The sequence below is a fragment of the Acinonyx jubatus genome, chromosome B1 (assembly GCF_027475565.1).
Source record: "Acinonyx jubatus isolate Ajub_Pintada_27869175 chromosome B1, VMU_Ajub_asm_v1.0, whole genome shotgun sequence".
NCBI lineage: Eukaryota > Metazoa > Chordata > Mammalia > Carnivora > Felidae > Acinonyx > Acinonyx jubatus.
The window spans coordinates 67972878-67998397 of record NC_069382.1 but is presented as its reverse complement, the minus strand read 5'-3'; the positions used below and the strand labels follow the sequence as shown (position 1 = coordinate 67998397).

The 25520-nt window shown below is 39.1% G+C and overlaps 1 protein-coding gene and 1 long non-coding RNA gene across 27 annotated transcripts in view; one reads left to right on the top strand and one right to left on the bottom strand.

Moving 5' to 3' along the window:
* Window positions 1-10289: 10289 nt before the first annotated feature.
* Window positions 10290-22319, bottom strand: LOC128314434 (uncharacterized). 2 transcript variants are annotated; one of them, XR_008296062.1, is made up of 3 exons: window positions 22081-22319; window positions 21222-21331; window positions 10290-10475 (listed from the first exon to the last, which is right to left on the bottom strand). It is a non-coding gene; the product is annotated as an uncharacterized LOC128314434 (long non-coding RNA). The 2 variants fall into 2 exon arrangements; XR_008296063.1 differs by having other exon boundaries at window positions 21222-21328.
* A 70-nt stretch (window positions 22320-22389) lies between these two features.
* TMEM144 (transmembrane protein 144) overlaps window positions 22390-25520 on the top strand; it is a 63729-nt gene continuing 60598 nt past the window's right edge. For 9 of the 25 annotated variants that reach the window (XR_008296059.1, XR_008296060.1, XR_008296058.1 and 6 more), the window contains exon 1: window positions 22406-22529. The gene's annotated coding sequence lies outside the window, so the exon portion shown is untranslated. The other 16 variants (XM_053216798.1, XM_053216797.1, XM_053216793.1 and 13 more) reach the window with 9 other exon arrangements.

Genomic DNA, 25520 nt, shown 5'->3' with positions numbered 1-25520 from the left:
ACTGCCTGTCTTCTCAGAGCCCGCCTTACAAATCTGTGAAGTGACGCTGAGTGTCATAACTTGATCTCTCGCGTGTGACCAGGAGGGCACCACATAGGCACATTTCCAAGGGATGAAGGGCCTGACATTTCATTGCATTGGGTATTCTCCCCTCTGTCTACTGTTATACCTGGCAAAGAGGAACATGAGCCTCCTTGCCTTTTCCTGCTGTGGAAATCTACCATAATCATCCCTCTAGCCTCATTTCCCTGGGAGGATTTGTTCTATTTACATAAACTTGTGTCTGCATCAGGATGCCCCTGCCACATGACCAGAAACCAAGCAATGTTTGTATGGACAGAGCATAATACAAGGAACAAATCAAACGTATGACAGCCAACCTGACATAAATTTGAAAGAGCACATTATATGGTTCTTATTTCCCTTCTGGATAATTAGATGATTTACACATGCTATAATAGCCAGCATTTTTTTTCTATAGTTCTAAACCCCAAGAATGCAGAGTCATCATGGAGTCAGAGAAGAATTAGGTAAATCAGAAACTCCCTGAGGTCCCTCTAAAAGCCCCTGGACAGTCTAGACAATTAAGCTCCTCTTTTTCAGCCATGGGTGCTGAAGGCCTCAATTCCCTACCTCCCACCTCCACTCCCAGGCCACAGACAGAAATGAGGACAGACACGCCAGCCCTAGGTAATTTGTGGCGTGGGATAGGAAAACCAAAACCATTTGAGCCTATGTCGAGGAGTGAAGATTGGATAAAGCCATCTGAATCCTTGGGCTCTTTGCAGAAAATTATGCAGAACTACAAATTATCTCTTTTCTCCTCACCTAAGGCAGAGTTTGTATAAAAGAAAGAAGCTGCAAAGTACATTCAGTGGAAGGAAGTCCCCCTACTAGACTAGATTAAATTTGGCATTCTAAAAATGCAACGGGATTATAAACAAACACCTTAAAAGTACAGGGGAAGAAGCTAGACAGAAATTTGGGGTCCTTTTTTCATTTGCATCTAGCCGTTCTGAGACTCAGCTGTGTCCCCCCACTGCGATTCAGACATGTGTTGCATATCTGAGAAGTCGTTGGGGTGTGAAAACTGCACACGCACGTTTCATGAACTGATAGAGAAGCCGGGTTAGAAAAGACAGAAAGTGTTAATATCACATTCTCTGCCCAGCCACCCATTCCCACCTTCCCAGTCCTGTAGATTCAAGCCCCAGGAAATAACCACAGACAAACACAGACGGATATATTTTCACATCTTGTTCTGTGATATGTCGAGGCATCAGCAGCCCACTGTGGTTTCCAGGCAAGGAAATGTGAAGCAGATCAGGGATGACCCCATTTTCCTGACCGCTTTTTTGGGAAGCCCTGGCAGGCGGCACCCCTGGCACAGACCCTCATGCTTCACGTGGAAGGCAGCAGCAGCAACAGCAGTCTCAGCAGTGAGTCAGTCACCCTTACTAGCTGCACAGACAGAAAACATCCATGAGAAGCTGGAATGTGGTAACTGGAAACGACTAGGCGATAAGCATTTGAGTGACAAACCCTGGCATTCTGTGACACAGTTGCATGCTTGTTTGAGAGGTGCTGGAGGTCTTGTTTTATGCAGGAGAGGGTAAGAGTCCGTGCAGTTTAAGTCCTCCCACTAAAGAGTGCTTGGTACCCCTAGGCTGCTGAGACTCAGGGAAATGCACAACAACTTACCATTTATTAAAGACCCACTAAAGGCCAGTGATATCCCAATAAATGTTGACTGAATGAGTGAGTGAATGAAATAATGAATAAATGAATGAAAATGTTAAGATGATAAAACACAATCTCCAGACTATCGTCTCTCAAAATGTGGCCCTGGACCATCAGCATCAACTGCACCTGGGAATTTATTAGACATGTGAATCCTTGAACCCCCCAAAACCTACTGGACTAGAAACTCTGGAGGAGAGGGTCTGCAATCTGTATTGTAACAAGCCCTCCAGATAATCTGATGTATGCTAAAGTTTGAGAACCATGGCTCTAGTTGAGGAACCCCAAAAAGAACAGGGCAGGCCAGCAAGAAGATAGGAAAATGCCAAAAAAGGAAGAATAGAAAAGAGCAAAAAGTTGTCGTAAGTGTCAAAACAGCATTTGTAATTTATGTAAAGTTATTCTGTACTTTTTTCCTCTTTATGAGAGTTCATTTCCTCTTTGACACTTCATTCCTTGGTTTGGAAGAGACAGACTGTGCTAATATCATATGTTCTGCCCAATCAGGCACCTGCACCTACCCAGCCGAACTGATTCTAGCCCTTTCCCAAAGCAAGGTCATAGCATGTAGATACTGGGAAAAGAAGAAATTTGAGAGTGACAAAAATTCACAAACCATAGAATGAAAACCAGGAACACTCCTGGGTGTGGAGGACTGTCTAAGGAAAATTACAGGAAGAAATCAAATCCTCTGCAGGCCATCGCCAGATCTGTACCCATAAAGACACTTTTTATAGGAAAATCACACTGTTTTCCAAAGGCGGTCCTAGGGTTCCCATGGCCACATAATGTGTAGCATAGACAAAAATTATAAGCCAAAAAGCTTTGGTGAGAAGCCTGGAATGGGTTTCTGAAACAAAAAATGAGCAGATACAAAGTAGTGTGACACACAGAAGAAAACTAAATATTTGTATAAGAATGAACATGTCATTTCCCTAAATATAACACGCCCAATTCTTTTTCCACAAGAAATTACCAATGCTTTGGTTTAAGAAGGCACATTATTTTGCAGTTTTTTGGGCAATAAAGCAAACTTGATTGAAGTAATCATCAGCTCAAAGGCAACACTCCTTTTTTTTATCTCTGTACTAATTGCTCATAATATAGAAACAGCCAGAAATACAGTTTATGACAATAGATCTACATTTAATTCCACTGAGTTGAGGAATTTGTAAACAAAATATTCTTAGCTAGGTGCTTTTGGTAAAGGCTATTAACTGAATGTTTGTGCCCCCTCAAAATTCATATGTTGAGACTCTAATTACCTGTATGATATAAATGGAGATGGGAACTCCAGGAAGTAACTAGGTCACGAAGGTAGAGCCCTCATGATGGAATTTTTGCCCTTGTAAGGAGAGACAAAGGAGAGCTTGCCTCCTTTCTCTGGTCTGTCATGTGACGACCCAGAAAGAAGGTAGCCATCTGTAAACCATGTACTTGCTCTTTTTCTCTTGGAAGGATGATGCTAATGACTAAGCACTCTCTAAAGAGACCAGGGAAAGAAAACATTGATGGAATAAAGCACTGATGAATACATAATTGCAGGTTCAAGAAATAGTGGTCAGTCTTACCAAGTTACCAATGCAGCATGGTATCCAGGATTTGCTCACTATCTCCCTCTGTACGTAACAAAAGACTTCAAAATTAAGCAGGAGTATATTCTGCTAAAATTAGTCATGCTACTTCGGGTTCCAAAAAGATACTCGGTGGTCTAGCAAGTCGGGCAGCATGTAGGACCCGACCTTCCAGACTGGATTGCTTTTAAAAACTTTCAGTTCTTTCAGTTCTCCACCTTCTCGCCCATGTACCACCCTTAGGATCTGCCCACATCTAATAGACACATCTTCTACGTTCAGATTTCAAGTCTTCCCATTGTTTTCTAGATCATGCCTATACCTAGCATCAAATATGGCAATTCTAATCTGGCCAAATTTGTCATCTGCCAAGTAATGGTACTAGACCGGCTTGATTAGTTTCACAGATTTTTCATTTTCATTTAATGAATAATTTACCTACCAATCCATCATAAATTTCAAACTGAACCAAAGCTTATTTTCACCTATTCCCTTATTGGATCCTGGAAAAGGCATTTTTCTTTTCCTTAAGTAAGAAAAAAAATCCTTTAAAATTGGTTGAATTTCTGCTAGCAAGTAGGTAACTGTCCCTCTCAAATACGTAATTTTTTTAAAATAAATGTTTAATAGATGGGTTTGGAATTTCTGTAGCTAAGGCTTTCAAATGTCTAAGAAGCTTGGTGAATCTAAGTATATCACTAAACATTTGTATTACTTTTCTAAATTTTCCATGGAAAGCATAATTTAAGATTAAAATATATAACTTCTGCCTCAGCAGTGTGTAAGGCTAGATACTCAAAGGCCTTCTTACTTTAAGCCTAGACCCGTAATAAATAAGGAAAGACATATATAATCCACTGTTTACAAGTTTTCTAAAAAGGAAGGATTCTCAAATTTAAAACTTCCACAAATTATTATCAGTTTATATGAGGTGAATATAAAAAATCACTAAGCATGCAAAGAAGAAAAAAAAACAGAAATTTTAGAATTGTCAGAATCCACATATAAATTTATTATGTATGTATATATATATATATATAAAATGTTTAAAGGAAGACAAAGTGAGCATGCAATAAAAAGGGATTAAAAATAATGAGGACATATTTTTAAAAAGTTTTTTTAATATCATTCACGGGTGGGGTGCCTGGGTGACTCAATCAGTTAAGGATCTGACTCTTGATTTTGGCTCAGGTCATGCTCTCAGTCGTGAGACTGAGACCAAAGTCAGGCTCCATGATGGGCATAGAGCCTGCTTAAGATTCTTCTTCTCTCTCTCTCTCTCTCTCTCTCTTTCTGTCTGTCTCTCTGTCTCTCCCCTACTCACATGCATGCTCTCTCTCTCAAAAAATAAAAATAAAATACCATTCAGAGGTGATAAAACAAATTGTTGAAATTAAAATTTAATGGATAAAATTTTTGGCCCTGGACCCAATAATGTAGCTTATGTTGAACTAAATCTTATACCAAAAATAACTTTAAAAGTTGGGAAAACATAAAAAAATTCTTTGAAAGCATTGGAGAACTAGCTCAAGTAACATTGAGCAGCAAGAATCCTTGAGAAAAGAAAGCACACGAGGTGCACTCCTCAGAATTTTTCTGAGGGCACTTTCCCAGTGTTGGCAAGAGTGAAAAGAGCTCAAGAAGAAAGAAGCATGCTGCTAGGTCTGAGGAGTCAGAGAGTGAGTTTGGGGATGCCCAAGGAGATGGGATTTGAGGAGCAAAATACTGGAGAGAAAGGAACTTCGGAGGGAGTGCCCAAAAATCTGCATTCAAATTTCCCTCAAATGGCTGGTCAGCTTCTGAATTGTGAATGTGCAAGACAATCCTGAATAAATCAGTAAACAGCAGACAGAAAGCTCAAGAACTGAGGTAGATTTCAGCAACCAGACAGCACCAGGGTGTTAAAAGATTGTTATTCAAGATGGAAGAGACCTAGGCATTCCCTAGGGCTAATGACCACCCCTATGAATAAAAGCAAAATGGAAATAAGCATAACAAAGCTGAAAAACAAGTCTTGACTGGATCAAGGTCATTCACTGTAACTCTTTGACTAAAAACCTTAATACTTTTTGGAAGAATATTCTATAAAGCCTCTACAGTTTATCATTCATAATCTGAAAAGCAACTGAAAATTATACGCATGCTAAAAATAAAATGACCAATATGAAGAGAAAAGACAAGAAATAAAGAGATATAGGTGCCATCCACAGGGCCACCACAGAGTCACCACTACTGGCCCTGATCACCTGGAGAAGCCCAGTCCAATGCTATTTGGTCACTTTTTGCACCTGGGAGCACACCTCACTTCACACTGGACTTCCTCTAGCCCAGGCTACTGCTTGACCAGTCTTCTTCCCATACACCTGTGCAAGTCAATGGCTTCCTGCACCAAATGTCTCCAACAGTAAGCTGCCAGTGGTCATCTCCCCCAAAGGCAACTGAATATTTCTTGTCAGAAGAAATTTGGCTGGAATCCCCACAATTCCATAAAATAAGACTTGAAAACTTTGTCCTTCTCTCTGACTTGCGTAAACTTTGTTTGGATCATACGTTAGAAGGCCAGGAAAAATGGCTGCCCATCACATTTTTAGCTGCTGAGAAGTACTCCAGCTTTAACCAGGAGGTGACCTGTACTTAGAAGATTCAGACTTTTTAGAAAGTCACTTGTTCACTGTAAAAAGAGATTAAAGAAATCATGACAGAAGGCAATAAATTGCATCAAGTATAGTAATCTTTATAGTATCCACATGACTATAGCATGCTATAGTCTTTATAGTATCCACATGACTGTTCAAAGTATAAACACATTTATTCTAAGAACTAGGTAGTAGATAAGAGCCTTTTGTAAAGTGTTGCTTATTTGTAAGATGGCATATATGAAATAGTCCTAATGGACAATGAGGGTTAGCTAGATTTGCTTAAAACAGGGAACTTTGTGCCTGTGAAAGTTATACATTTGGGCCCGTGAAATAAATACACTTCTTTCAAGTGTATTATGGTGCTCGCTTGCATTTTTTATTCTTTAAACATTAAAGTATGCCATACTATAAAGTACTATTATCTTGTTACTGAAACAAGAAAAAAAAATTCATAACGATTCCCACTTCTGTATAAAATAAGATGTTCTACTACCACTGTTCTTCTAACGGCCCAATGTATTAACGATCCCCTGATGTGCTTTGGGGGCAAGTCCATGAATTGGCAGACTTTCTGCTGAAATTAATCTAAGAGAGTCTGATTACATGGTGAACAAATAGGCTGAGGAAAACCTCAGGTGATAATGTCATTTTTTTTTGGCTATGGTTTTAGCTTGATAATTAAGGTATATTTTTGTTTAGAACCAAATGACATTAGTTTTTATGTTTCTGAAACTGGAAATCCTTTTCAGTCAATATTTTAAAGGAATAGAAAGCCATAATTATTTTCACTCTGGAGAGCTAGTTAATGAATGCAAAGAGGTTAGAGAAATTTAGAGCTACTCATCATTTAATGGTATTTAATGTTTATTTTCAGTGTGTTTAATATGGGTAATTTCTGCAGGTCCTCTAAAAGAGGAACAATGCTTATTGATTAAACGTGGGAAATGATAGTCATTACACCAAATTCTACTTACGACCTGTGACTGTATTACACGTTATACGGTGGAGTTCATTTTTCATGCAATGTCTTATTTTTCTGAGCTATAAAATAGAGACAATGATTTTAAAAAGAGTGACAGGGGGATGCCTGGGTGGCTCAGTTGGTTAAGCATCCTACTCTTTGATTTTGGTCACGTGACAATTGCACGGTTTGTGAGTTACAGCCCAAACCCACATTGAGCTCTACGCTGATAGTGGGATCCTCTCTCTCCCTCTGTCTCTGCCCCTCCCTTGCTTGTGCATGTGTGTGTGCATGTGCTCTCTCTCTCTCTCTCTTTCTCAAAAATAAACTTTTAGGGGTGCCTGGGTGGCTCAGTCGGTTAAGAGTCCGACTTCAGCTCAGGTCATGATCTCACCATGTGTGGGTTCGAGCCCTGCATCGGGCTCTGTGCTGACAGCTCAGAGCCTGGAGCCTGTTTCAGATTCTGTGTGTGTCTCTCTCTGCCCCTCTGTTCACGCTCTGTCTCTGTCTCAAAAATAAATAAACATTAAAAAAAATTTTTTAAATAAATAAACTTTTAAAAAAAGAGAGAAAGAGATAAAGAATCCACTGGTGATTCAGACTTTAAAATACTAAGATTAGAAAGTTAAAAAAGCAAAAAATGAACAAAAAAGATGAAGAATGAGAAAATTTCAACAGAAAATTGGGACCATTAAAAAGAATCAAATGAACATTCTTAATCTGAAAAAAAAAATATCTACAATGAAAAGTATTTATTTGGGTTTAAAAGGCAGATTAGACAAGGTAAAAATGCAAGGTTTGTAAAATCAGAAACAGGTCCCTAAGAAATATAAAAACTATCAGAGAAGAAGTTGGAAAAAAATAAGAACTGAGTGTTTAAGAGATACATTGGACACAATTAAAAGATCTAATACGTAACTGGATGCCCAGAAAAAAAGAGAAAGGCAATGTGGCAGAAACAATATTGAAAGAGATAATGACAGAGAATTTTCAAACTGGCAAAAGACATCAGTTCAAAGTTCCAAAAAACTCACTGAACTCAAGGAAAGATATGTCAAAGAAAACCAATAACCACCTCTTGGTCAGTTTACTAAAAAACAAAATAGAGGGGTGCCTGGGTGGCTCAGTCGTTTGAGCGTCTGTCTAACTTCGGCTCAGGTCATGATGTCACAGTCTGTGAGTTCGAGCCCCGCATCGGGCTCTGTGCTGACAGCTCGGAGCCTGGAGCCTGCTTCGGAATCTGTGTCTCCCTCTCTCTCTCTCTCTCTCTCTCTCTCTCTCTCTATGTCAAAAATAAATAAACATTAAAGCTTTTAAAAACAAAATAGAGTTGAGAATTTGTAAACTGAAAGGTGGGTCAGAAAACGATATATAAACTGAAACACAGTTACTAGGTTAGAAAATACATAAAGGAGTATAAGAGACTTCTTAGACATGGTTATGAGAAAGATTTAAGACAAGAATAATTTGAGGTATAGAAAGAAAGGAGAGAATCTGACAAAAGCAGTATTTGAAGAAAAAAAAAATGGCCATGAGAGTTCAGATTCAAGAAATGCTACAAACTCCAGAAAGGATTGTTTCAAACAAACATTTTTATATAAAGGAAACAATACCAAGTTTGGATAACTGAAACGTACTTGTATTTTACAGTGGAATCTTAGAACCAGAAGAGGCCTGAGAGATAAGCTGATATGACACACTGATCTTAGAGAGGAAGCAGATCGAGACCTGCATAAGCAAATGACCTAAGGAAAGGCACAGATAAGGCACAGCCAGAATCGGAATTCTTGAATTCAAATTAGGCAATATTTTCACTATACAAGACCTTCTCTCTCATTTAACTTTATATGTTCAGCAGCACTATCCAAAGATATAGATCATTCTATCATTTTTAAATTATGTTTTCTTAATTAAGCTCTTTTTAAATCTTTCTTGCTGACTTCCATATTACCAAACAGATTGATAGTATAAAAAAGTAATTCTAGGTCAATCACTTACTCAGGTTGCTTAATGTTAGAAGTAGAGCAGGAACAGAAATTCAGATTATTGAACTTTCTATTGCAGAGTACTTTTCATCTCCAGCTTGGTGGTGGTGGTGTTTGGTTTTTGGTTTTTTGTTTTGTTTTCTTTTTTTTTTTTTAACATTTATTTACAATTGAGAGACAGAAAGACACCGAGCTTGAGCAGGGACGGGCAGAGAGAGGGGGAGACACAGAATCCGAAGCAGGCTCCAGGCTCTGAGCTGTCAGCACAGAGCCCAACACGGGGCTCAAACTCACAAACTGCGAGATCATGACCTGAGCTGAAGTCAGATGCTTCACCGAAGGAGCCACCCAGGCGCCCCAAGTGGTGGTGTCTTTTAATAGCACTTACGCACTGCATGTAACACCATGAAACTCCTGTTCTTTTACCTTCACCTTAGCAATTATTATCTTGTGACTCAATCAATTTCTGTTTCTTTAGTGCTTTTTTTCCCCAGATATATTGGGGTATAATTGACAAATAAAATTGTATGTGCTTAAAGTGTACAATGTGATCATTAGATATATGTATACATTGTGAAATAATTTACACATGCAGGCACTTGCACATGTGTGCACATGCACACACACACACACACACACACACACACACACAGCTTCTGTCCATAGGAGCTGGTCTAACTCAGCCGGATTTCACCTTTTTTCTTCACTCTTCCAGTCTGGGGATGTGCCGTGCTAAACAGCCAGGAAGCCTAGTTCTTAGTGTCCAAGGAAGAGATAAGAGCAGGGAGTAGTTCATTGGGGTCAAATATAAGGTCCAGGTACTTGATGGGGCTTACCAGGGCTTAATAGAAGCCAGAAAAATATAGAAATAGTTCAATGGTGCCATCAGCCCACCTCCACCCTGCCCACAGCCCAGAAACACTACCAGATTTTAGACAGTGACCTTTAAGTTAGGACAATCTGCCAATGTGTAGCTGGGCCTGCTACTTTGACCCCAGACCCAGAAGGGCAGTATAAGTGAAGGGCACTGGAGCTGAAGCCTCTTTAGGTTCATGCTACATCTATGTCATGAAGCTTGGGTTGAGAGAGACCCATTTTGCCAGTAGCCAGAAATCCTGGAGAGTTAGACAATCAGGCACTATGCTGACAGAAAAGTTGGATTCTGTACCTCACAATACAGGAAATAGGATTTTCCTGCACTCCTTTCTCCAAGATTAAGTTAGTTTTTACCTACTCTTTCTCCCTTTATTTATTCTTTCTCTGTACATCCAATAATTCCCTCTGCTTATTTCCATTATTTCACCCATCTCCTGGTATTGTCATTTGACATTAGTGGATACTCTTTTCGGTTTCAGGCAACAGAAAACCCAGAGACCCTAGTCAAGCTTCCACAAAAAGAATTTTATTGGCTAGTTTCCCTCAAATATCCAGAGGTAGAGTAGGCTTTAAGCTCAGTTCAGCCATGTCTGGCAAAGTTTCTTTGTGGTCTTTTTGGCTGTATCCTTGGCTGACTTTCCTCCTGATCACAAGGTGGCTTCTTGAAGAAACAGCAGACTGCATGATCCCTCTTTCGCATCTAGGTAAAAAAGATTAGAAGCATCTCACAACCATCAAACAAGATTTCTGAGCTTTGTACAAAGGACAATCACTATAGATAAGAGTGTCATAGAGGTTTATACCTTGGTTACATGCTTATTGCTAAAACAATAGCTGCTGTAAATGATTTTGAATTGCCCCTGGAGCTGGATGTGATATCCATCCAACACAAATCCTTAATCTCCTGGCTGCAACACAGTGGGAAACAGAATGGTGTTAGATAGACAAACGAAACATCCGTTATAACTATGGTGGACTTTTATTCTATCGTCTCTAGAAAGCCATGGCAACCTGGAAGATAGAGACATCTCTGTGTCTTCAGGCCCTACCTCGTAGCTGCCATAGAATCAGTATTCAATAGTCACCTGAATGAACAAATAAAATAACTGATTCTCCTCAGAAATCTATTTGTCATCAGCCATCCTGTAATTCTTAAAGTATATTGTATTTGTAATAATATTTGCACAACACCTTATTGTTCAATCCCACCCTTCGTGGTTATAATTTTTACCTATTGCTTCCTGGGTGTTTCACTTTGTTTCAACACATTACTGATTATTTTTAGAGCTGCTATTAACACAGACTTCAATTGCTGTCCTGTTTTCCCCTTGAGCAGTGAAGCAGTTGCCATGGAAACAGAATCCAATATCTCTCTCTAGAGCCTCACATCAATGCAATTTGATGTGGGGGACTAACATACTACCTCCTACCTGTATTTTATAAGTCTGAAGATATATTACCTCAAAAGACGCAAGTCATTACTGGGTTAAGGCATACTCGATGGAGTATGGGTTTGACAGCTTGTCCAAAAGATGTATCAGAGCCCTCATCTGGAAATAATACCCTAATCAGAGTTGGAGAAAGGTTTTCATGCTTGAATCACCTAAAAATTCTAAGTCTCCAGGTAAATTTTATTTAAAGACGGGAGGAAGGATCATTTTAATTGGCACCACTCAGTCAGCACAAAGTCACAGACACATAACCTTTCTCAAAGAGCCATGTATAGTGATTACATGGGCTCTCCCCCAACCCCCGGCTTCAACCTGATCCTACACAAAAAGTGAGGTTTGAAATTGAATCCAGGTTGACTGGTAGGAGAAGAGAGGAGTAATTTCCCAAGTATCTCAGCTGAGCCAGCTCCCATCAGCCAAGGGCAATCTCTCAAAAAGTTGTAGATCTAAGCCTTAGCTTCGGTGCTCTCAGCAGCTGGGGGAAGGATACACTAGCTGTGTGGAAGACTACATAGGGAACCAACAGCTTGACTGCATATGTGTAGAAATGGTTCATCACCATGTCCTAAACTCTCAGATAAAGCAAATTTTTGTAGTGTAAAACCAAGCTTTGACTTTGTTGGCACGCCATAATCTTTTATTTTGTGACCGGATATGTTATGATGGAATTTTCTATCCTGCAGTGAGATATTTACATAGTCTATCTCTGTAGGTATATATCTGAGGGTAATCTGAGTTGCCATCCCAAGGACATGGAATGGAAGAAACCAGGATGAGGTAGATGCAGGTGAGAACAAGGCAAGCAAGAGAAACATTAAAATATTAGGTTCAACTGTATCAACAGGAAACTAAAGCATAGAGACCTAAGCAAAGTGAGTAGTGAGTACACAAGGCACACATTTAATTGTAAGGGATATTGAATCTTAGCAACAAAGAGATAACAGTGAGCACGTGGATGAGAAACACAGCAAAAAAGGTACATGTGCAGACTGGAACAGCATTAAAGACTGAAACCAGCACCAGAAAAGAGAGGAGCCAAGGGATGAGGCTAGGCTAGAAGACAATAGTCAGGATCCCACCCTGATTTTGTTGTAGGATTCCAAAAGATTCTGTTACAGGATCTTTTCCTTAGTGCAATATTTTTCAGTTGGAGAAGCAAAAGACTTGTTTTTTGGATTTGCTTTGTTTTTGACTATCTGCTTGTTTGGTTTACAACCCTGGCCCTATCAAGATGACATTTTAATGATGAAACGGTATAATCTACTTTTGTGCTATGCCTTCTCTTCTCTGAAAAAAAGGAAGTTTATCCATGAGCTAGATCAAGCCTAATTCTCCAAATTCCGTTTGCCAGTTTTGCTCTTTGCTGTGTTAACCCTTGCCCTCATCCTAGCCTCATCCCAGCTGCTCCCAAGGAACATTCAGTTCTCATCATTTTTCTAGGAGAGAAGGAGGTCAATATTATTAGTGGAGTGTATTCTGCATACCACCAGGTTTGGAAATATTTTTTGTCAAGACATGCATAGGCTTTCTCACACTGAATACCTACCTCCACAACAAAGCCAGCCTACACTTGGCCCAGTTCTACCTAGGACTCAGGAGCATTCAAGCTTGCCAGGTTCTCTGCAAGGTATTAGTTAGGGCTGCTTTTTTGGCTCCTTCATACTAGGCCCATTTCCAAGTGGCTGGGTATAGATCTTGTTCTTACTTGATTTGCTTTGGAAAAATTTCTGACCTTCTCCTATTCTGACTCTTTCTTGGCTGCTCTGTACCTACTTAAACCCAACCCTCCACACCTGCCCCCACTTCATTCACTATGTCCGTTCTTACTGTCACACCCATTCTTATTTTCACAATCCTACTATATTTTCCTCTCTTAGTCCATTATAGAATGGCTAGACGGGCCATTGAGTGAGGATTGAATGAGGGAATGTCGTAGAAAAAGAGTCAGAGGACAGCTTGGAGTGGGTCCAAGACCTTGTAGGCCATTGTGAAGACTTTGTCTTTTACCCCTAAGGAAATGGGGAGCCATTGGAAGGTTTTTCAGCTAAGGAGTTAACATTGTGTAAAAATGATGGAAAAGGATCACTCTGGTTGTTATTTTAGGAACAGACTAAAATAACGGGGAGTTGGGGGGTGGGTAGGAGGGGCCACAAGAGTGAAAGCCAGAAAAACTATCTGCTGACCATCATCAAAACAATTTAGATTGAGATGATGGAGGCTTGACCCAAGATGGCCACAGTAGAGGTGATAAGATGAAGTCAGATCCAGATATATACATATATATTCAAGGTAAAAGGATTTCTTGACAGAGTGGACATAGGGTATGAAAAAAAGGATAAAAGCAAGGTTAATTCTATGGGTTTATATCTGAAATTATTTAAACGTCTATATACTACGTCAGGAAATCATGATTGTGCCAGGCATTATCCTATGCCTTTTGCCAATCATAACTCATTTAATCCTCATAACCCTATGAGACAGATGTTATTAGTATTCCCATTTTATAGATGAGGAACTTGATACACAGGTTGCTTAAATGACTTGTGTAAAGTCCTTGTGACCGTTGTTGCCATTAACTGAGATGGATCAATGTGGGAGTTGAACAGGTTTAGAATCCTACTTTTCTACTTTTTTAAGGGCTAGAGACCATTAACTGTCCAGGCGCAGTCCACCTTTGCTTTCAGCTGCTATTAATCCATGGTATCTGTTTTTCACCTACTAGGATTACACCAGATTCTCTAGGTTGGCACCAGGATTCCCACATCTGGGTCTTCTACTGGAAATAGGGTTGGCTGGTAACATTTACCAGTCCTTCAGGGGGAAGGGGGAAGTAACATTTTCTGAGTATTTGCTGATTTCTGTGATGTAAATATTCTCACCATAGCCAATTTCAAACAATAGGATTTTTTTGAATGTGGAATTTGGAAGAGATGCACACAATTTGCCCTCAGCTATAACATACCACTAATTGGAGCCTTGACAATAATTTTAAAGCACAAGCAACTATCTAGCAATCATAAATCGGGGCTCTCAAATGAGAGGGAGAATTTGTGATTGGAGATATAGTCAAACTAGTTGAGAAAAATAATTTATACTTGAACTAGGAGTTGAAGTTGAGATGATAAAGCAAGAATAGAATAAATCCAAGAATGGGGAATAATGAAGGGGCTATATAACTATAGGAGAGGTCAATGGTTGAAATAGCTGATTCCCAATTGACAGCACAAAGGTCTAGAGCAGGGATGACTAGGATGTAAACCTGAAGAGACTTCAAAGACAGTTCAGCCAATCAGAAGTCTCAGAAATAGGTAGAGGAATCAGAACTTCAAAAGCAGGCAGTAGCAAGAGATACTCAAACACAGTGTCAGCCAAATGAATGCTCTACAAACCATCTGTTTCTGAGTCTCTGAAAGGCATTTAAAAAAATATTTCTGATGCAGTCTGGAGCCTGCTTCAGATTCTGTGTGTCCTTCTCTCTCTGCCCCAACCCCGCTTGCTCGCTCTCTCTCTCTCTGAAAAATAAACATTAATTTTTTTTAAATAAATAAAAAAATATTTCTGATGCAATGTGTCTGGGTTGGGTAAGGACCAAGCTCCGTAAGTGATTTATGTGTAACAGTATGTTTGAGAACCTGGTAAATAATAAAGGCAGAAAGAGTCAGGTTATCAAGGCATCCCAAGAGCAAATAAAAGACATCTGATTTGATATTGGCGTTTAGCACAAGCTTTGCAGCAATGCTTGCAAGGAATAGGACAAAGATAATACAAAGCCAATTAATGTGACACACAGGTGAGAACGGATGCGAAGACCTGAACACTGAGGGACACATGAGGCATCCTTAGCAAAAGTACACAAAAGCTCCTGTACACATCACCAAGAAGTTTTTAGCTTCTTAGCAGGGAGTGCCAAGAGAAAATTTTATTCAGAGAAACGACACTACCATTTTACCTGCACAATAGAGTGGAGGACGGAATGCAAAAAACAAGACTGAAAGTAAGAAGACTAATGAAGGCAGCAAATCAAGCATATGATGATAAAGGCATGAAGAACAGTGGTGACAATATGGATGGAACAGTGAGGTTGGTTGTAGAAATATTTTAGTTAGAACTCACATAGGATATTTGATTGGGTATGGAGAATGAGGAATAGGCAGAAACAGAAGAGGATTCCCACATATCCAAAACGGGTGATTCAGCAAACACTTCCATTCTGGAAGACAAGCACCTAAGGAAAAGAGAGATGAAAAAGTGTATATGCATCAAGACTCTTGATTGCAAATGAAAGAAAATAACTCATTTGGCTTAGGGAAAAAAATGACTTTTCTTGCTGCATGGAATCTAAGAAAGGATTAAACCAACAATAGGGTAGTGAACAGTGAGAGCTATGGTGCTGTCTTCCTAGAAGATATTTTGATATCCATTCTAATAAGACTTTTATGTTTTGATTACAGCTATGTCTGACCTACCCACGCACATAGAAATAGCATAGGAACTGGATCTGGCCAATCATAGCACCCATGCTTTTGGCCAGAGTGATTAGCTCAGAGGTGGTCCTAAGACCTGAGCTAAGCCAATCAATCAGGGGACCTCAGGAGACTTTTCATTAAAACTAACAGAGATTTTCTCCCTAGAGCTTTTGTCTTTGGGGTCACAGTTTAGGATAGATGAAAGACTGGAGCAGCTTACAACTGTCTTCCTCAGCAGCCTAGAAAAAGCCTAATGGCGGGGGTTCAACTGAGACCAAGTCAAAAGCTGAGGCAAGCAGAGATGCAAGATGGATAAAAAGAGATCTGGCAGTTCTGAAGTGTCAGTTCCAGAAATAAAGAGGCCTGGTTAATGCAGTTATTTCACTGATCATATTAGCTACTGTAAGCTCCTTCCCAACCATATAAGAAAATAAATTCCTTTTTTCTCCCCTAAGCTAGTTAGCAATGGGACTCTGTAATACAAAGTATACTATTCTCCGTTAATACCTCCGAAAGGCCAGAGATACAATTGGGCCTCAGGGAAACTAGATTCAGGGACTGAAATATCACTAGTCCTCCCCCCTTTCATCAGTGCCTCTCTCTGGATATTGGTTTCATTCTCTCTCACTACAGACTACTTTTACAGAGTTGGAAATGTGGCCACAACAGCTCCCTAGTTTCACTTTTCATAGGTTCCATCCCTATTTTTGAACTTGGTTCTATCTCTATTTTTAAACTAGGTTTTTATCTCTATTTTTGAACTTGGACGCACAGAGAGTAAATGGCAGTTTTACTCTCTGCCTTTTACTCTCTGTGCGTCCAAGTTCAAAAATTCTAAGAAAGGATTCTAATTGACCCACCTAGTGTCATATAATAATAGATCAGTTCATAGTAACTAGGGTTTTTAAAGACTATGATTGGCTTAATTTAGGCCAGGTTGACATCCCTGAACCAACCAAATGAGGCCAGCGGGGCAGACTCACGTAAGAAAATAGCAATGCTCAAGGAAGCTCAAGGAGGAGACAGAGGAGTAATTCTGAAAAAAATTGCAGTACTAGTTCTAGAAGAAGCAGAAACATAGCTGTCAGTGTCCCTTCCTGGAAAGATGATGTTTTAGACATTGTTGAATTTGAGGCCCAATTCAGGGCCAAAAGAAAGCCAAGGAAATGTGGCCAGTTAAAATTATCAGTCAAGTCTACAGAGGACAATTTATGGATATAATTGATTCTGACGAAACAGATCACCCCAGACTATAAACTGCAAATGTAAACTATAAACTATATATAATTTTACCCTAAGATTACTCAAAACTCCAGTTTTCAAAACAATCATGTGGTTATGTGCTATAGTAGAGTGACATTGTGAGGTAAGAGAAGAGAAAGTGTTGGGAATCACAAAGGCAGGACCTTAGGAACAAAATATCCTAATTTTGATCTCCCTCGTATTGGGCATGAGACAAGGTCATGGACTGGCAGAATCTCAGGACTCCAAGATTTTTGGTCTGAACAACTGGAATAAGGTTGCCACTGGCTAAGAAAGGGAAGATTACAAGAAGGGCAGAGTGGGGGTAAGTTTGAGTTTTCTCTCAGACCTTTAAGTGGAGTTTTCAGGTAAGCTATTCAAAATATGGGACTGGATTTCAGAAGAGCGATCTGGGCCCTCCAACATTAAGAAGACAGGGATGAAATAAGAAACCACCCTATCTCCTTCGGAAGATAGGAGACAAACCAGGAGAATGTGGTGTTCTGGAAGCCATATCAATGAAAAATAGCAAAAAGAAAGGAAAAATCAACCATGACAGATCCTGCTGAAGGGTCACGTAAATAATGACAGAGACATAATTGTTGGATTTAGCAATGTGGCTGCCGCCAAGGATGTTGACAGTCTCCATTAAGTGATAGAAGCAAAAGACAAAAGTTACACTTTGACCATGAATGCCAGCAGAAAATACCAACATTAAATTGGATGCAGTTCTGGAAACTAGAAGATGCATAAGACATCTCAGGACTCTTGACTCTTCATGCTCATGTTGTTCCATAAGCCACACCCTTCCCCTATAGCCAGCGACACCATGAGAGAGAGAAATCGGGGAACTGAGAGGCCATTTGATAAACTGGGCACTATTTGTGTGGCTTTTATTTTGCTAAGAGAGACCAAGGATTAGATAAAGCTTCTGCTTAAATGAATAGATTGGACTCGGCTTTTAATTTTTTATTCCTTCTCATGAGCAGTGGAGAGAAAAATCAAATCTACTAAAGATTAAACTAAAGGAACTACATTTATATTCATATTGGATTTTTTGCCTGTGCTAAGTGTTTCACCTTCATGGGTCCTTTTTAGTATGGTTTTTCCAGTTTTATTGAAGTATAATTAACAAATAAAAATGGTGTGTATTTAAGGTGTACAATGTGATGATCTGACGTACATATACATTGTGAAATGATTACCACAATCAAGCTAATTAGCATATCCATCACCTTACATCCAGTTACCTTTCTGTGCGTGTGTGTGGTGAAAAGACTTAAGGTCTCTCTCAGCAAATTTGAAATATATAAAACAATATTTTAACTAGTCACCAACTATACATGACATTTCCAGAAGTTATTCATCTTATAACTGAAAGTTTGTACCCTTTGACCAACATTTCCCCATTTTCCTTGCCACCCTCTCACCCCAGCCCTGGCAACCATCATTCTGTACTGTGCTTCTCTGAGTTTGAGTTTTTTAGATTCCACATACAAGTGAGATCATGCAGGGTTTTTTTTTTTTTCCCTTTCTGTGACTGGTTTATTTCACTTAGCATAACATCCTCTAGACTTATCCATGTTGTCTCAAGTGGCAGGATTTCCTTCTTTTTTTACGGTTGAATTCTCTTCCATCACTATATATATATATATATATATATATATATATATATATATATATGTATGTATATGTATATATGCACACACGCACACACACACACACACAATATTCCATTATATATCACATTTCTTTATCCATCCATCTCTTGACAGACACTTAGGTTGTTTCGTTGTTTCCCTATGTTGGCTATGCTGCAGTGAACATAGGAATACATATCTCTTTGAGATACTGATTTAATTTAATTTGGATATATACCCAGAAATGGGGTTGCTGGATCCATCATAAATTTTCATTAATACACTTTGCACATCAGATGCATAGCTAATGGTTTACAATTTTTTTCAAATATATCTAATATTTTCCTTGTGATTATTTAGCAACCGTAAAGCTATCTCTTACTAGTGGTTCTGGCCCATGAAATTGAATTACATCCAATTTTCATCCTAAAGGGAGAAATCAATATGATAAGCTTGAAAATGAGACATCTACCCGAAAAATACAAGGATAGTGGTAACATAGTAAAAATAGGAGGACTCATAAGTCAGAAACCAAAAAAGTCAAGATGTAGCTGATTATATCAGTGAAGGAAGCAAGCTTAGAGAATTTTCGAGTATGCGTGTCAAGACACATAGATGTATTAGTTCTTTGCCTGTGTCAGATACTGACTTGCATGTGCATTTCAGGTCTATTTAGTCAGAAAAAGGCACAAATCTCACGATATTTTGAAAATTATATTGAGAACTAATAACTCCAAGTACTGAAATCACAGACATTTTGGCTTACAACTGCCACTGTCACTTATAACAGCTAAGTGATTCTGAGCAAGTTACTCTTTGAATTTGGGTGTCCTCATCCATAAAATGGAGATAAGACTAGCATGTGCCTCCTCAAGGTGTTCTAAGTCTGGAACAAGATAATGAAGATAAGGGTCTTATGTGCCGTGCCTGCCCAAAGTAAATGTTCAATAATTATTATTTGTGTTGTTTTTATACTCCATCCAGAAGGCTTTCTTTTAGAGCCCCATCAGTGCCTTTCTTTCCTGACTTAATTCTCTACCTCACTTAGAGCTCTTGCTAGATTTCATCAATGATATGCTCATCAGCACCCCCGATGATCTTTCTCCTTTGTCATTCCACCATAAGTATTATGCTGACTTTCACCTTGTAGAACACTGTTAAAGAAATATCACATGGTCAGACCAACCAGCAAGGTATGAGAGGCCATATATGTTCATTGGAGGGCATGTTAAAGATTATTTATGCAAAAGGATTTCCTTTTAGCTAAGATTTGAGTCAAGAGATTTTAAATTTCTGAAGAGTAAAATTAAGCAAAAACTTTGAATGTAGCACTATAATAAGTTTTGGTCTTCTAAAGATGTAGACTTCAAATTACCTAGACAAACCGTTCCTTTGTTTTTAGAAAATCAACAGGTGATCCCTTTAGCTATATAAATGTAAGGCAAGTTCTTTGTTCTTGACAAAATTGTGGCACTCTGTAGCTGAAGTCAAGTGTTGTAGTTTGATCCGTCATTATGCAAGGTAGGATCAGAGTTAGATCTGTGAGAATACGGACTTCATTTCTATTATTATTATTATTATTATTATTACTACTACTACTACTACTGGTTGACTTATTTCTCTGATTTTTTGTTTCCTTTTTGCTTGTTCTGTTTTTGAGGATTGTTTGCAAGAGATGAGGCACAGAAGAGAGAAGCAGCTTTCCTGAAAGACTTAGCATGAACAGAATGCTCTAAGACCCCGAAGATATCATAGTGAGAAGAGGCATCCCCTGAGGTCCATATAGAACCATTCAATGCTCTGCTCCCTTGGTGAGCAACAGCTATGAGAACATGGCTAGGGTGCCACCTGCTCATCAGTCACAGCAAGAGGAGGTCTTTCTCAGACGACTTGGATGGTAGTGATTGTTAGCCTGGGGAAGCTAACACAAGAAAGGAAGAATACAAAGATGTCACACTGGGAGTGTGAGCACTTGGGAGGCTCCCTTTGGAGATTGCCAGACATAATTGCAAGACTCTTGGATGCTGAGGTCTTGTCAACATACTGTGGGAGGCATTGTAATTTGGTCATTAAAAATAAAAGAGGCTTAATCTTACATACAAAGACTGATGAGGATTTCTCCCAACATCCTTACACTACATTTTTTTATTAGATACAATCTCTTCAAGTGTCTTGAACAAGATTACCCAGGAAGAGACAGCGACTTAGGCCCCAATATTTTAAACTATAGGAAGTTGTAATAATAGCAACAAACAACGCAAAACAAAGCAAAAATCTTCTCTACCATTCATCAGTCCAGAATCAGAACTGTAGATAAAGCCAAGTGAAAATTTATCAGAAAACAACCTTTCTCCCAAATATATGCTGCAGCCATAAAGTGTCATAAGAGCGCAAATATTGGAGCATCTACTGATTTCTTACTGAGAAATCTTTTTCTCTAAAATCATAGACTATCAGAAACACTTTTGTTTGAAATGATTCAGTAGTAATAAAACATCCCACTCTTGTCTGGAAGAGTTCAGCTGTGACACAGCGAAGCAGCCTTGATTTACAGGCCACGTGCAGAGCTTCAGATAGCAGGTCTCTGCGAATAACACTTGACATCTATTTTAACTTTCTTTCCAAGAAAGGTCCACTTTAGAGGCACCTGGATGGCTCAGTTGGTTAAGTGTCCAACTCTTGATCTCAGCTCAGGTCTTGATCTCAGGGTTGTGAGTTCAAGCCCCAACTTGGGCTCCTCACTGGGCATGAAGCCTACTTAAAAAGGAAAAGAAAAAAAAAAGGTACATTTCACAGTCCAGAACTGATATTGGTCCCTTTACATACTGCCCATCAAAACACTGCTGCATTTACACTGCACCCAAACTCCAATCTTTGGTAAAATCCTTAACTCTTTTCCTTCCTTTGCTGAAACATCCCACAATTCCTTTGTTGTGCTGTCTCCCACATCTCAATGAGTCTGTACATCTGGCTTATTTAGTGTAAGGTTTGTCCCATATGGTCTCAGGCTGATTGGGCTAGGAAAAAAACATGTCCCACATTTTAGAGTCTCCTTTAAGCACATTGATCTGTCTGTATTTTATCCTATTCCATAAGTGGAAGTAAAGAAAATAACCTAATTGCAAAACAAAGTATGTTTATAGATAAAAGTTTCCATATTATAAACATAGAAAGGTCTTGAGACCAAAGAGGAAAAAATCAGACTTTAAAATGAAAAACAAAAAAAACAGAGTTGGTTTCCTTTCACTCTACTAAAATGTGGTCTGTGCCTCTTAGAGTACAACAATGGTCAAAAAGAGGGGTTTTTCTTCTTACTAATATAATGAAACAAGTAATATGACAACGACCACCGTATCACTTGAGTGATACTGAAAACTTTGAAATATGAACCTCAAAAACCTCTTCCCAGTCCTCATTCTTGGCCTATGACCTTGTTTTCTATCTCATTGAGAAGCAGGAAAAAACGAAAAGCCAGAAAAGAGTGTGGTCAAATTCCCACTTCTCACCCTTTTGCAATTGCACCGATACACTGTTCCTATCAGTGACTTCTCTGCACCTAACAAGGGCTATTCCCTCTGCTTCTGTGCTAGATCCCATGTGCTTGTGCCCATGCAAGGGCATTATTTCAGTAATTCTCTTCCCGTTTTCCCTGGCAATCAGCATCTAAGTCAGCCCCCGGTGATCCTCAGCTCCTGGTATCCATATGCCATTTACGTAGTCTCCTCTCTCACTGGAGCAGGGACGAACTGTGTGACCCATAGAATACTGCAGAAGCAATGGTGTGTGATCTCAGAAGCTAGGTCATAGAGGACAATGACACTTCCACCTTTTCTAATTTCTCACACTAGGGAAAAATGCACCATGTCATGAGAACATTCAAGCAGTCCCACGGTGAAGCCCATGTATAGCGGAACTGAGGTCTTCAACCATTAGCTGGCCCCAACTTGACAGTCATGTGAGTAAAGCAACTTGAATGTAGACCTTCTAGGCCCAACTACATCATCAGATGACTGAAACCTCATCCAACATCTGACAGCAACTTTATGAGACATTCAGTGAGAGTCTACCCGAAGATACTCCTGAATTCGTGACTCACAGAAGCTGTGAGAGATAAGTGTTATGTAAGCTACTACATTTGGGATAATCTGTTATGCAACAATGGATAACTAATACATCCACTGTGATCAAAATACTTCAGTGGTTCCCAATTTTCCCCAAAGAAAGCCAGTCCTCTCGATGACTTCCATCCTGTTCACCACTATTACCTCTCTAACTTCATCTCCTAGCACTCTCCCTTCTCTCCGCCTTAGTCCCAGCCATAGTGACCTCTTTGCCATTCCTCAAATATGCCTCAGGGCCTGTGCTCACCAGTCCCTCACCCTTCCCCCACCTCATTCATGCCTTTACTCAAATGTCTCTCTCTGAGTGAGGCCTTTCCTGACTACCCTTCTAAAAATGCAGCTTCCCTACACACACCCACACCCACATACATTCTGCATTTCCTTCCTCCTTTCTTTTTCTTTTTTCCCCTTCCATATATTACTATTTAATACACTGTATATATCACTTATTATCTGGCTCTCCTTACTAAGGTGAAAGCTTACTTGATGCAGAGATTTTTGTCTACTTCCAATCTCTAGAGCAGTGCCTGATTTATTATAATACATACTTCATAAAGATTTATCCAATGAGCATATGAATGGTAAAGATGTAAGAAAATTCAATTAATAGTAACATTAAAAATGCTTCAAACACAGACCTTTTGTGACCCACTCCAAGTTTATAAAGCTGTTTCTAAAATGTGCTGTTAGTACCTTTCTTTCCTGAATAATTGTTTTACAAAAATAGCAGTTAAGGGGTGCCTGGGTGGCTCAGTCAGTTAAGCGTCGGACTTCGGCTCAGGCAGTGATCTCGAGGTCCATGAGTTCGAGCCCCGCATCGGGCTCTGTGCTGACCGCTCAGATCCTGGGGCCTGTTTCAGATTCTGTGTCTCCCTCTCTCTCTGACCCTCCCCTGTTCATGCTCTGTCTCTCTCTGTCTCAAAAATAAATAAACGTTAAAAAAAAATTCAAAAATAGCAGTTAAATGGCAAACTATCCTAACCAATTGTTTGCCTTTTTCTTTGTGAAACTCAGACCAAAATTGAAATTAAATTATAGTAGTTATATGAGTCCTTAGGATCTGTACCTTTTATTTTGTTTTATCTTGATTTTTTCCTAAGTTCCCTGTTCTTTTTTTCAAGTTCATTTATTTGTTTTGAGAGAGAGAGAGAGAGTGCACACATACAAGTGGAGGAGAGGCAGAGAGAGAAGGAGAGAGAGGATCCCAAGCAGGCTTTGCACTGTCAGCACTGAGCCTGATGGGGGCTGGATCCCATGAACCCAACCATAAGACCATGACCTGAGCCAAAACCAAGAGTCAGAGGCTTAACCCACTGACCCACCCAGGCAAGCCATAAGTTCCCTGTTTTTTATCCTTTATTCTTAACTATTTCATTTTATGTTCTCATTCTACACTGCTTTAAAGACACTATAAAATTAATATAAATGAAAAACAAACAAGCAAATAGTGTTTGTGTTTTCTTAAACTCAGGAGATTAAAACTATCACTGGTTTAGCATACTTACAGAATTGTGAACCTTTTAAGGAACAAAGCTTTAATTTTTGTGAACCTTTCTAAAAAGTCAACATAAGGTAATAGTTTTATTATTCAACAAGATAAACTTTATTATAAAATATTTAACATGAAAAATATGCTCTGGATCAAGATAGGAATATCTATCTCAACATTAAGTCAACAACACTCAGTACCATAATGTATTTTATCTAATATTACCTAATAATTTCAAATTATTCTTAGAAACTTTTGTTTGTTTCATTATGCAGTAAAACTCTTCTTGAAAATTATTCGCGTTAAATTGATTCCATCTTTTCCAAAGAACCAGTAAGAGCTCTTTTAAACACTAAAGCGTATGATTACAGGGGTGCCTGGGTGACTCAGTTAAGCATCCGACTTCAGCTCGGGTCACCACCTTGCAGATCGTGGTTTCAAGTCCCATGTCAGGCTCCGTGCTGACAGCTCAGAGCCTGGAGCCTGCTTTGGATTCTGTGTCTCCCTCTCTCTCTGCCCCTCCCCTGCTCACTCTCTGTCTCTCTCTCAAAAATAAATAAACATTAAAAATATTTTTAAAGTACATTACTACATTATCTGATGAATCAGCAGGTTTTTTTCTGCCTTCACACCATTTGTAATTTCTCATTATAGAGATCCTCAAAATGTACCTTATAGGAGCCTCTAGGATCACTTAGCAACTAGGAGAAGCAGAGAAAATAACAGATTTTTTAAAGCTCTTACATCCATACATACCCCAAAGGGTCGTAAAATGATAAACATGAGTTCTGAGATTACACACGGGAAACAGTGGTTTTGATTCTTTAGGGAAGAATAAAATAGTACTTGACAGAACTCTCACTTTAGAAGTATTTCTCATATTTAGTGAATGGTTGTAAAAGATAAATAGTGCACGCGTGTGTGTGTATACACATATATATCACTGTATTTTAAATTTAATGTAGTTGGTGTGCTTCACCTGACTGGGGAAAAGAGTGTGGCTGCTATAAAATAATCACAAACTCAAAATAATATTTTTGTAGATTTATTTTTTGGAACAGTTTCAGATTACAGAAAAAATGAGCCGATAGGACAGAGTATCCATATACGGCCCATCTCTCCCCTCTCACATTTCCCCTATTATGAACGGGTTCATTAGTGTGCATCTTTGCATATTAATGATGCGTTGCCTCATTACAATTGATGAGCCAATATTGATACATTACTATGAACTAAAGCCCAGAGCTTATATTAGGGTTTACTCTTTAGGTTGCACAGTTCTGTGGATTCTGACAAATGTCGAATGTCATATACCCACCACGAGAGTGTCATAAAG